This window comes from Mesoplodon bidens (assembly GCF_964165515.1).
Source record: "Mesoplodon bidens genome assembly, chromosome: 1".
NCBI lineage: Eukaryota > Metazoa > Chordata > Mammalia > Artiodactyla > Ziphiidae > Mesoplodon > Mesoplodon bidens.
Window position 1 is genome coordinate 14,359,211 of NC_138176.1, and position 13,384 is coordinate 14,372,594.

The 13,384-nt window shown below is 38.2% G+C and overlaps 1 protein-coding gene across 1 annotated transcript in view; it reads left to right on the forward strand.

The window, feature by feature from the left end:
• The window catches only part of PDZD8 (PDZ domain containing 8), an 86,953-nt gene that overhangs the window by 57,922 nt on the left and 15,647 nt on the right, over positions 1-13,384 (forward strand). The window lies entirely within an intron of this gene.

Here is a 13,384-nt window from a genome sequence, read left to right on the forward strand (position 1 = left end):
CTTCTTACCCAATGCGTGTAGTTCAGCATAGCCTAAATAAAATGACTGTGGGATCTAAAATTTTTACTTGCCTTACTTCCCTTTCAGTTTTGGAGAGTTTTAGAAGTTCTTGCTGAATGATATTTGTCCATGAATTATTGAGTGTACATACAGAGAGTCTCAAAGAACTCCCTAAAGAACTGTGGTTTCAAGTAAGAACATCAGAGACAGACAAATTTATAAATGCATTAGGCTAGATGCTTCAGAGTTGGCATTTTGGTGTGTTTGTTTAAGGCCAGATGTCTTGCAGATAGTATTATTTGGTGCTCCTATTTAACCATTTGCCATTTACAGTCTTAATCTTGTCAAAAGGAAGAGAAAGATTAAAGCAAATAAAGCTTTTTTGAAAATGTCAGTTTTTATGAAAACTCTGGTTTAGTTCCATTTGATAATATTTGTAATGCAGTAGGGACCCAATGAAATTTTAACCATATGTAATGTTCTATAATTTGGCTTCTTAAATAAACTAAATGCCTTTGAGCTTTAGTAGTAAATCCTATTCAGCATTTCCACTCTTAAAGTTCATCTTGGTTAGAAATGAGGGATGCAGTTTTCTGTCTCATATTTTCTAAGTGTGTTTAATATGATTGTGAAATTCTGTGAAAAGAGTAGAAACTTAGGTTAAAATATAGAAGTGTCTCCAAATCAAGTCAGTGTAAGGCACTGGGTATGAGAAAGAAGAAACTGAGTATGAGGTGCAAGGCAATGAGAATGTGGTCCCTTCCTTCAAGAAGGAGGAAATAAGATCAACAGTAATGATGAGCATCAATATTACTATAGCATATGAATGCTCTAAGAGAGTTTCATAATAAAGTACTATGAGGTTCCATTGAAGGGGAGATAGCATTCTTTTGGAAAAACCAGGAAAGGATATATTTTTTTTTTTGCGGTACGCGGGCCTCTCACTGTTGTGGCCTCTCCCATCGCGGAGCACAGGCTCCGGACGAGCAGGCTCAGCAGCCACGGCTCACGGGCCCAGCCGCTCCGCGGCATGTGGGATCTTCCCGGACCGGGGCACGAACCCGTGTCCCCTGCATCAGCAGGCGGACTCTCAACCACTGCGCCACCAGGGAAGCCCCAGGAAAGGATATTTTGAGGTGACATTTGAGCCAAGCCTCACAGTATATATAGGATTTTAAAATGGTAGTAAGGAGGGCATTTCAAGGTGGAAAACATGGGGTAAACCCAAATAAAGAGTATGAATGTTTGAGTATGTTTAGGATACATTGAGTCATCCAGGTTGGCTGAAGAATATGGTAATGCAGGAAGATCATGCAAAACAAGAGTAAAAGGATTGGACCATGTTGTCCAATTAAAGAAGTGCTTTAAATACCAGCCTAAGAAGTTTGGCTGTTACTCCCAGACAGTTAGCAGTTATGGAGGCTTTTAAAATGAAAGTAATCTCATCACACCTTGCTTTAGGCAGACTAGGCTCTCACTTTGAGTCTTAGCTATTTCACTTATTGACAGAAGGATATTTCATTTACTGACAGTCCCCAAACCTATCTCATCCACAAGTATTTTATTCCTCTATAAAATGGGAATGATAGTGCTTCACATGGTTGTGTAAGGGATAAATGAGACTCTGTATATTAAAATGTCTAGCACAGTATCTGGCATATAGTAGGTAGTAAGATGTTTACTAAATCTGGCAGCAAGTGGGTAAAGTCAAGGATGATTTGACAAGGGGAAGACTTGAAATAGAAGAGGTGAAGGATAATGAAGGTCTGAAACAGAATGGTGGTGAAAATGGAAAATAGAATCATTGTGGCTTAGATACCACTGGAAATGGAGGGGGGTTTGGAGAATGAGAGAGGAAGCCAGAAAGACGAGAGCCATGAGGAGGGAGAAGGAAGAAGAGGAAGGAGATCTCATTCTGGATGTGTTGAAGTTGAGGTACAGTGATGGTCAAAAGTCAGTCCAGGGCTTCCCTGGTGGCGCAGTGGTTGAGAGTCCGCCTGCCGATGCAGGGGACACGGGTTCGTGCCCCGGTCCGGGAAGATCCCACATGCCGCGGAGCGGCTAGGCCCGTGAGCCATGGCCGCTGAGCCTGCGCGTTCGGAGCCTGTGCTCCGCAACGGAAGAGGCCCCAACAGTGAGAGGCCCGCATACTGAAAAAAAAAAAAAAAAGTCAGTCCAGAGATGGATTTTTTTTTTATGTGCTGCTTTGATTATTCATTTTCATTTGTTTGTTTTTAATATTTTCAGTGCTGTTGATGAAAGTTTTAGTATCTGGTAAGTTGAACACTTTATTTGGGGTATATGCTTTGTTTTTAGATTTCCTTTTTCAAGTAGGATAAAGAGAAGCCGAATGGTTTCACAAAAGAATAATAAGAACCTAAATCTTTTTTTTGAAAGAGCTTTTGAGAACAAGTTAAGGAAATAATATTAATGTAATTTAAATGTTGGTTTTAATGAAACTTAAGCATTCTGTTTCTTAGAACCCTCCAGTTCACTGCAATCCAAGTAAAACTGATTCACTAAGTTCATACTTTGTCATGAACTAAAACATTCCTATTCAAGGCACAGTAGCACCTTACCGTAGAAATCCATTTAGCCAAATAGCTCATTTTCTCAGTCATACACTCAGATGCAGGATATAGAACTAGGAAATAAACAATTTAGAAAAGTGTTAGAGAGGTTTTGTCAGAGATCCTGCAGTGTATACAATTCCTTGCCCACGTGCGTTCAGTCCAGTGATATTTAGGAGCAATAACAAGATGTGAGTGATTTCTGTGTGCCTCTGAGGATTTTAAGACATATGCATTAACCACTTAATTCTTATAACAACTCCATGAGAATAGGCACTATTATCATCTGCATTTCATGTACGAGGAAACTGAGACACAGAGAGAAAGTAACCTACCCAGATCATCCAGCTAAGCAGGTGGTAAAAGCAGTCTGCACACCCAGAGCCGGTATTCTTCATTACTATACCATCTCCATGAATGGTGGCTTCAGGTCCAGCTCTTCCACTCAAGGTCTATGCCTGTGAACAAGTTTTTTCATAATCTCTAAAAAAGAGATAGTAGTAATGGTTAAACACTTAGCCCAGTATCATGGTAACTGTAACAGTAACTATTATCACTGAACTTGACCCAAATGCCGCCTCTTTTGCTCCAGTGTTTTTAGTGCTATCTGATATTTTATATATCCTTATAAATCCCCCTCTCCCTTTTAAATCCTTCCTATAACAAGGGGAGGAGGACAAGGAAATAGCTTCCTCAAAGGATAGTGTTGTTTTAAGACAAGAGTTTCAAATGGTGACTTTTAAGAACCTCAGCAAGTTTATTAAAGGCTATTATAAGAAGGATAGAGACCAACTAGCTGTTGCCCATCTCAGCTGAGGGTAAAGCATTGACAAACTTTTAAATTTCAGGAAGGTTTAAGACAAGTAAGAACTTCTTAGGAATAAAGAGTGTTAATGTCATAGCACAGTAAAAAATGTCTAGATGTCTGTAATAATATAATTTTAGAACATATAGGAAGTAGTAGCACTCACTTTTGCATTTTACTATAAATGTGAAGTTTATCATTTGCTTATTGAAGGTACTTTAAGATGCATAGGCCAAAAGTAAAACCAGGTTGAAATTTGTGTTATCATCTTCAAACAGCCAACTGGAAAGGGCAGCAACAACAATGCTTAATACATGTGCCCTGTTAAATGAGTATTTCCATAAGGTGTTGTGTATTTCTCCACATAAATATTGACCATAAATAGCATTTAAGTGGGTTTAGGGGCAGCTGTGTTTCCCATTTGTAAGCATGTTGATTACATTGATACTGGATTGTACTAGGCAAATATGTGGTTATATTTGAAAGCTGTTTATATATAAATAGTATGCTCTATACTGGAAGAGTTAATGTTTTTATTAATCACTGGAAAAAAAAGACTACTTCTGGGTCAAACATTATATTTCTTTAAAGGTTATCAAGTGATTATCTTAGAGTATAGACAGATGGCTTGTTTTCTAAATGATGTGTGAGTTATCTTTCATAAATTGATCAACACTGAGAATGTTGTCAGAAGTCTAAGTAAGAAACCATTGAGCATAAGGAAGTAGCTATCATGAAGCAGAGTTTTAGTTTTTGTGGTGATACATTCATTTGTGAAATTGGAGGATACTTGCATATTTTAACAGTAAAATCAGTAATTTCTAAAAGATAAAAGTGATATGTGTTTGGAAATTGGTATGAGCTTTCTTTTTTTGCCCATATTAAAAATAAATTCAGAAGGCTATAAAGAAAACTGCAAAAGTCAGCCGTAATCCTACTATCCAGAGAAACCACTAATAACTTTTTAGAAGAACTTTATAAATACAAGTATACACACACTATTCATGAGGTATGTTTATGGTTCTCTTTTTTTTTTTTTTTACATCTTTTTTGGAGTATAATTGCTTTACAATGTTGTGTTAGTTTCTGCTAACAAAGTGAATCAGCTATACGTATACATATATCCCCATATCCCCTCCCTCTTGTGTCTCCCTCCCACCCTCCCTATCCACCCCTCTAGGTGGTCACAAAGCACAGAGCTGATCTCCCTGTGCTATGCAGCTGCTTCCCACTAGCTATCTCTTTTACATTTGGTAGTGTATATGTGTCAGTGCTACTACTCTGACTTCGTCCCAGCTTCCCCTGCCTGCCTCCCGCCCCTGTGTCCTCAGGTCCATTCTCTACATCTGTCTTTATTCCTGTCCTGCCCCTAGGTATGGTTCTTTAAATAAGAATAAAATAAGATTGTGTATTTTATAACCTACTTTTTTTCCAACTTAGCAATATATTGAGGGCATATTTTTATCTCCATATACATGTATTATTGTTTTTATATCTGCATGATATTCCACTGGGTACCATAATTTATTTAACCAATCATTTATTGATAAACATTTAGACTTTTTCCAGTTTTTTGATGTTGTAGAGAAATCTATAATGGCAGTGTATATATATTCATGCACATTTAAGTCATGGTTTGGCACTCTTTTTCTATAAAGGGCCAGATAGGAAATATTCTAGGCTTTGTGGGCCAGATAGTAACTGTTGCAACTATTCAACTCCGCTGTTTTAACTCTAAAGCAGCCAGAGACAATACATAAACAAACGAATGTGGCTGTTTTCCAATAAAACTTTTTTAAAACAGCTATAGTTTGCTGACCCCGATTATGATTCCTTGATCAAAGATTATGCAAAAATAAAAGGCTAGTAATATGTATTTCAAAATTGCATCCCAGCTAGAATCAAGTCTATAAATTAGATAATAGTATTTGTATCAATGTTAATTTTCTGACCTTGATAATTGTACTATGGTTATATAAGAAAATGTCCTTGTTAGGAAATATACACTTAAATATTTAATGGTGAGGGGGCATCATGTCTGCAACTTATTTTCAGATGGTTCAGGAAAAATATGCAGAGAGAGAAAAAATGTTAATAATTGGTAAATCTAGATTTAGGATAAATGGAAACCCTTAGTACTATTTTTGCAACTTTTCTGTAAGTTTGGAATTATTTCAAGTTAAAAAGTAATAAAAAACAATCTGGCCCTAAAGCTCTCATACTTCCTTAGTGAGGTGTAAATCACCCTGTAGAAGGACATTGGTAATATAGGAAGCTGAGGGTTGACTTGGTGATTCGGAATCAGAGCTGTTTCTATTTGACAAAGGAATTAAAAAGGGCAAGAGTGTTCCACTCCATTGTGCCCATAACAACTCAGACTTTACATACTTTTCAGAGTTTTTTATTTCACTGGAATAGTTGTATAAATTTTAAATTATTATAGTTTCAGATCAAAATATTAATGGAGAATTCAATCACATTTAAAAAGGGAGAGAGAAGAAACCCTTTGTATTGCAAGGTAATCATTTGGACATGATTACTTTCCTAACAGGCTTTGAACCTGGGCAAAGGATCAGTTTTATTCTTTGGATCTCTTAGGTCAATTGTATTTGTATAATGGACTTTATTTTCTCAGCATATTTCTACATCTTTGTTGTCTCTCAGATGAGGCAATGAAAGGATGCAGTCCTAATTTACCATTCAGTTGCTTTAGAGACAAGGTTATCAGATGGCCAAGCTGGCATTCCGTTTTAGAGATTGAGGGGCCTCACTTGTATTTTCACCCCAGAAAGAGGTCTTCCTCATCCACCTGAAGAGAGATAACAAAAGTGCCTGGATTGTGCTAGATATTTATTCTGGGAGTTCATTTAATCTTGACAACAACCCAGTGTGGTAGACATTAGTATCCTCTTTTTACAAATAAGACTCACAGAGGCTAACTCACTTGCCTGAGACCACAAAACTAGTTAACGTTCGAGCTAGAATTCAGACCCAACACTGAATACAGACCATCCCAGACACTTCAAGAAAGAACTTTGAATCTGTCCTAGTACTGAGGAGGAGTTGATTTCAGTATTTTTGTTGTTGTTTGTTTTGTTTTTTAACTATTCATTGAAAAGTGATAACTGAAAATTTAGGCATTCTACTGACAAAGAAAATGTTTACATGTAAAATCCATGTGAGAGAATTTAGGATTTATTCCCTGTACTGTGCAAATATGCCCCTTTAAGAACCCCCCCCTTCTAAAAATAATTTTTGTCATCATTTGGGACGGGGCATGAAAATTTACTTCTGCAGTGGCACTCTTTTATTTATCTGGTGTATGAGTTTAAGATCTGTTATGATTTAAACCTTTATGAAGTGGTTACAGTTTAATGACACGTCTTTGAAAGGTTTTGTGAGAGTTGATAGTAATTTGCAGCACATCTGCCGTATGTCCGTTTCAAGAGTTATACTTTATGTGAAAAAGTATCTCCTTTTTTCTGTTAGAGTGATAAATCTGAATGGAAGGCGATTGAGAATTCAGCTGAATCCTTGGAAGCAAAATAGTTACCCAGTAGTTGAGAGTCCCATGAAATATTTGTTTGAATCTTCTGTGCTGTTAAAACTGCCTGAGTGTAAAAGTAGATTAAATTGATGCAGAATGACCCTTCAGAGACTCAGTGTTTTCTCTTTCTTATGTGTTTCCTTTTTCATTCTAGAACCTAGACATTGTTTTATTAACTTCTTAGAATTATAATTTATTGGCATATGCTTTAAAAGCAGAAATTGAGTAATAGTACTCTGCTTCTAACTCAGTTACTTCATAACCGAGCCAAATGTTACTTGCGTTACTTTACACTCAAGTGTGTTTGTGTGGGGGAGAAGAAGAGAGGAGGGGAAGGGGAGACGATGAGTATGAATAAGAACATGCACTTTCCCTTGTGAGTGTTTAGCATGGTACTAATGAAGTTAGTGGAATCATCAATTATGGTTGTGATTTTTAAAGGTGATGGATGGTAAAATATGAAATCTGGCTCTAGATCTTCAACAGCCTCATTGCTGCTTCTAATTGAGATGGACAGTAAGCTGTTGGTCCCTGTAATCTGTGCAGTAATCCGTGCCCTGTAACCGAAATCTGTGCCCTGTAACCGTAAACAAATTGGTTTGAAATCTGGTATTCAAGCAAATGACCAGAAAGTTACACCTCTAACACACTCTGTGCTGAGTTTGTTGTACATCGAAGTTCCCCTTGCAAACGGCTCAGTAACTTATTTAATATAAAAGTTGTTCTAGTTTTAGAAATCTTGACCTCTCAAATATAAATCAGAGTTTGGGGATAAATCTTTAATACTCTAGTCATAATTGCCTGGGTCCCTGATATTCAGAATTCAATTGCCACGTCTCAAAGCAAGCCAAGTAAAGGTGATCTGTACAATGGCCCATCAAAAATGATGATTTTTAGTCACCTTCTGGAAGTCCTTAGCATGTAGAGTTTTGGTTACTTTGACCAAAGGAGCTGTATTGTATTTCATGAACACAGAAACCAAATTTTGTAAACTCAAGTGGCTTTCTGACAGAAATATTTGGATGCTGCAATAATAGAATAACTTTTTTTTTAACATCTTCATTGAAGTATAATTGCTTTACAGTGGTTTGTTACTTTCTGCTGTATAACAAAGTGAATCAGCTATACGTATACATATATCCCCATATCCCCTCCCTCTTGCATCTCCCTCCCACCTTCCCTGTCCCACCGAAGACCATTTTAAAAATTTGAATAATCTCAGAATATCCAGGGTATTTGGTTGGCATAAACAAATAGTTCTACTTTCAGGCATGAATTTTTGAAAGCTTGAGTTTATACGCTAATTGCTCTTAGACTCTCTGTACTTGTTACTCTAATTCTACCCATGTTTAAGATGTTTCCCCAGCCAGAGGAATAGTACACTTTTCTGGGGTAATAGAAGTAGGAAGCCAGGATGCTAGGTGGTGTCAGCTTTTAAAAAGGAAGGGAAAGCAGGTCAAATCTCTATAACCTATGAGAAAGTAGGTAAAGCTAGAGAGCGGGCCTGGTACTGAAAAGAGACCTGGAGGAGGAGGAGAGGGTAGAGGTTTGACTTGACAGAAACAGGAGTTTCCCATATAAACTGTTCTATATAGGTTCCTTAGACAGTCTACAAAAGCCCCTGTTATAGCTGACCGGGTGCATGTTTTCAATTTTTAAAAAATATAGGCAACAAAACCACTGCAGATCAGTGCAGTAGTAATTGACTACTACAATGAATAGGAAATGCCCTTCCAAGAAATGTTTAACGACAGGGATTAAACTATGTAGATGGCTCCTTCTTCAAGGCACCCCCCTTTTGGAATCAGATGCTATTTGCCACTAGCCGTCTGGCATCTTTTTCTTCTCAAAAAAAAATCGCTCCTAGAGAAGGCTCTTCTGTTGTTCCAGGCCATCACTGCCCTGAGGTAATCTGGTCCCTAACCATCTGAAAAGAGCTGTGTTAAGTGTACTTTCCCTTCCTCATTTAACCTTGTTGTCCTGGGTCTTTGGTGGCTGGCTCTGGGCCTTATCCACTGCACAGGAGAATCAAGGAAGGGAGAAAGGAGATTTAGGTTTCAGTTCTCCCAGATAGGTGGGAAAGTATTAGTCCAGAGACCTTTCCCCTTGAATCTTGGCTGGTCCTGGGGCCAGGCAGACAGCAAGGCTGGGCTGAGCTAGCCCAGGAATTCAGAGCTTGCATGTGTGCTGCCCAAGTCAGACCTGTTTCTGTACTTCTCACCATTTTGGCCATTGTGTGTAGGATTTCAGAACTAGGGCATTCTGTCTTTCATTATTAATCTGTGAGGGGTCAGTCTAAGCAGTCTCTCCAAGTGACAAGTGTGCTTATCTCAACAGCAGATTTCCCTGAGAAAAGCAGGGAGAACTTTATGATTTATTTTCAGGGCCTCAGCCTTCATTTAGCAATTTCTGAAGTGCCTTCTTTCTCAACATTCAAACTTTGATTAGGTAAATAAAATGTATCCATGGGAGAGGTTTGTTTTCTGACCCCCTAGTTTTGTACTTTATGGCCTTGAGAGTACTTGAGTTTGGGGAATATGGATAATGTTGAAGTATCCTTTGAAAGGAGAAGCACTTAATGGTTTACAAATACAAGTATCTTTATGGAAGTTTCTTGTAAATGGTATGTTTTTTAGCAAGCAATCAAACTTTGAAGTAATTTGAAACTTGCTTCACTTTTAAACATTTGACTTTAAGTTTGCTGTTGTTTTTTTAGGGAAAAAACCTTCATCTTCTGATAATATTCATGAAATTGGGATTATTTTTAAAAGGGTTTGGATGGATCCATGTGGATTAAATATTACTTGCTTTCAAGTTTTCAGCCACATCATAGCATTAATTAGCACATCCAAATGCTTTTTATACCGTTTACCATTTATTAACTTTGACTATTTAGGGCATGAAATCGGTAATGGAATTGATGTTATGCTGCTTTCTTTTAAGATATCTTTCAGCTGAATGAACCAAGATTCCCTCCCTCTTCACATAGACTAAAACTTGTCAAAGAGCTGTAATACTGAACTTTTTTCACTTCCTCAAATATGTTATGCTAGCCCTCATCTCCTCCCTTCAAACCTGCCGCTCTCAGATGTATTGCCTCCACTTCTGACCTGGCCTAGCAAACTACTACTAATCCTTCAGGTGTCAAATTAAACTTGTTTTTTAGGAATGCCTTCTCTGCTCTCTAAATGTTAGTTAGGTGAGTCCTATTAAATCACACAAGTAATTATTTGTTCATGCCTACCTTTTCTACTACTATGAGGCCAGGGAAGCTCATCTAAGTTGTTCACAGTGCCTAAGCACTTGAATGAGTGAGTGAATCACTTAATGCATTTTTTTCCATTACTTTTCTTCCTCAGCAGTTTTGTAATAGGTTATGTTAAATATGTGTTTTTTTAGGTCAGTATTGGTTTTCTGAAAATATTACCATCATTTCATTTTGGGGAAAGGAGGTAGAGAATACACCAATATGCCTGAATATCATGGGCATCTTTTTTTTATTTTAATATAATGAGAATTCTGGTAGAATAGGTATTGGCTTACGTTATGGACCAGGAATGGTTATCCCATTATGGAATGGGAATGGTTATCTGCATCTAAAAACCTACTGTTAAAAAGTTCAGTTTTATACAGGTGTTGTGTACATGTATAGGTTATTGTGTCACTTTTCCCTTTCCTGTCCCCCTACTCTACTAAAAAAGCTAGGAAATAGTCCTCATGATGTCTTTTTCAGAAGACTTTTTGATGAAGGAATACTCAAAAGTATACCTGGTCACAGTTATTCAGGGTCTTTCACTTAGTGATCCTTTTACTCTTTCTTGCATTTTTGGTTTTTTGCTCAATGTTACAAGCTCAAGTAAGAGAGAACAGTTTGTAAAAGAGTTATATTGATGTGTTATTAAAATATATCCTCTTCTTATCCATTGTATAAAATTATGTCCATGTTAGGAAGGGATTAAAAAATCAATATGTTGTTCCCCACCCTGCCCCCCCCCAAGGTGAAAATAAAACATCCCAGCTGGGTCCAGGAAAGGCTAAAAGGATGTCAGAGTGTGAGAGCTCTTAAAGGCTATCTTGGTGTTTTTACTAAATTGCTCTCCACCAGATAGGTACACATACAGCTAGAATTTTTTTTTAATACAACAGCTTTCTTTTATTAATTAATTTTTTATTTATTTTTGCTGTGTTGGGTCTTCGTTTCTGTGCGAGGGCTATCTCTAGTTGTGGCAAGTGGGGGCCACTCTTCATCGCGGTGCGCGGGCCTCTCACTGTCGCGGCCTCTCTTGTTGCGGAGTACAAGCTCCAGACGCACAGGCTCAGTAGTTGTGGCTCATGGGCCTAGTTGCTCCACGGCATGTGGGACCCTCCCAGACCAGGGCTCGAACCCGTGTCCCCTGCATTGGCAGGCAGATTCTCAACCACTGTGCCACCAGGGAAGCCCACAGCTAGAATTTTTTAACCTGTGTCTAACATGATTGGTGAAGTTAAATGCAGGCTGTCTGCAATCTTGTATGTGTTGACTAGTGATTAAGCTCATGTAATCGCTGTTTAGTATGTGTCAGCAATTCTTGACAATTGATAAACTTTTTTTTGGTATGTCATGCAAAAAAATACTAAAAATAGTATTTCTCTTCCAATAGAAGTTTATCTTTTGGTTTCAACAAAATTCAGGCCAATTGACACAGGCTAAGCCACAGAGAAAGCACTTTACATCCTACTTTTTTTTTCCTATTCCTATGATAGATTGGTTTATTGATTATCTATGTTGACAACAATATTAAAGAATTTCTTCATAACAGTTCAGAGTATAATCAACTACTAAAATATGAGTTGCAGATAATAAAGCCCACTTTATTTAGCACATGGAGGGTGCTACAAGGGCAGGGAGCAGGGGTGTGTTCCTGGCCCAGCAAGGATGGCCTCCAACAGTTCTCCACTCCTCCCAGACTCTCCGAAGCCCACCGCACTGCTCCTGGGAGTAGGGACAGCAGCTCAAGCCTGGGGACGCAGCTTATGAGTTTGGAGGTGCCTGGGCCTGCACCCTTCAGAGACCTTCTCTGTCGCTAACACTCCAGGACCTGGAGCTGCCAGCCTGGGGCGTCCTCTTGTTATGGAGCAAGGGCTCATGTGGACTATGAGGACTATTTCCTAGCTTTTTTAATAGAGTAGGGGGACAGGAAAGGGAGAAGTGACACAATAACCTGTACACATATGTACACAACACATGTATAAAACTGAACTTTTTAACAGTAGGCTTTTAGATGCAGATAACCATTCCCATTCCATAATGGGAAAACCATTCCTGGTCCATAATGTAAAGGTGCAGAAGGAGGTGAAAGCCCAACACTGACAGCACGTGTTTGAATCAAAGTAAGGGTTTATTTGCAGGGTGCCAAGCAAGAGAGTGGGAAACAAGTCTCTGATCCACTCCAATTTGGACTTTGATTGAGGGGCTTTTTTAAAGGGGAAGAACAAAGAGGGTGGGATTAATCATGAACTTGTGACATTTCTTTTTTATTAATATGCGATATTTTTTAATTGAGGGATAGTTGATATTATATAAGTATTATATAAGTATTATATAAGTTTCAGGTGTACAACATAGTGATTCATAATTTTATAGGTTATATTCCATTTATAGTTATTCTAAAATATTGGCTATATTCCTTGTGCTGTACAATATATCTTTGTAGCTTATTTATTTTGTACATAGTAGTGTGTTGCTTTTAACCCCCTACCCCTATCTTGTCCCTTCCCTCTTCCTTCTCCCCACTGGTAACCACTAGGTTACTCTATGTGACATTTCTTTTTTTTTCTTTTTTCTTTTTTTGTAATTGAAATATAGTTGATTTACAATATTGTGTTAGTTTCAGGTGTACAGCACAGTGATTCAGTTTTATGTATGTATTTTTTCAGATTATTTTCCATTATAGGTTATTGCAAGATATTGAATATAGTTCCCTGTGCTATACAGTAAATCTTTGTTGCTTATCTGTTTTGTGTACAGTAGTTTGTATCTCTCAATCCCATACTGTATGACATTTCTTTTTCTTTTTTTTAAATTAATTTATTTATTTTTGGCTGTGTTAGGTCTTCATTGCTGTGCACAGGCTTTCTCTAGTTGCGGTGAGCAGGGGGCTACTCTTGGTTGCGGTGTGCGGGCTTCTCATTGCAGTGGCTTCTCTTGTTGCAGAGCATGGGCTCTAGGTGCGTGGGCTTCAGTAGTTGTGGCACACGGGCTCAGTAGTTGTGGCTCACGGGCTCTAGAGCAGAGGTTGTGGCGCACGGGCTTAGTTGCTCCATGGCATGTGGGATTTTCCCCGACCATGGCTCAAACCGGTGTCCCCTGCATTGGCAGGCAGATTCTTAACCACTGTGCCACCAGGGAAGTCCTATGTGACATTTCTTTATCATGGTTTAAGCAGTCAGGATGTCTCTCTCTTATGATTCTCAGGCCAGGTG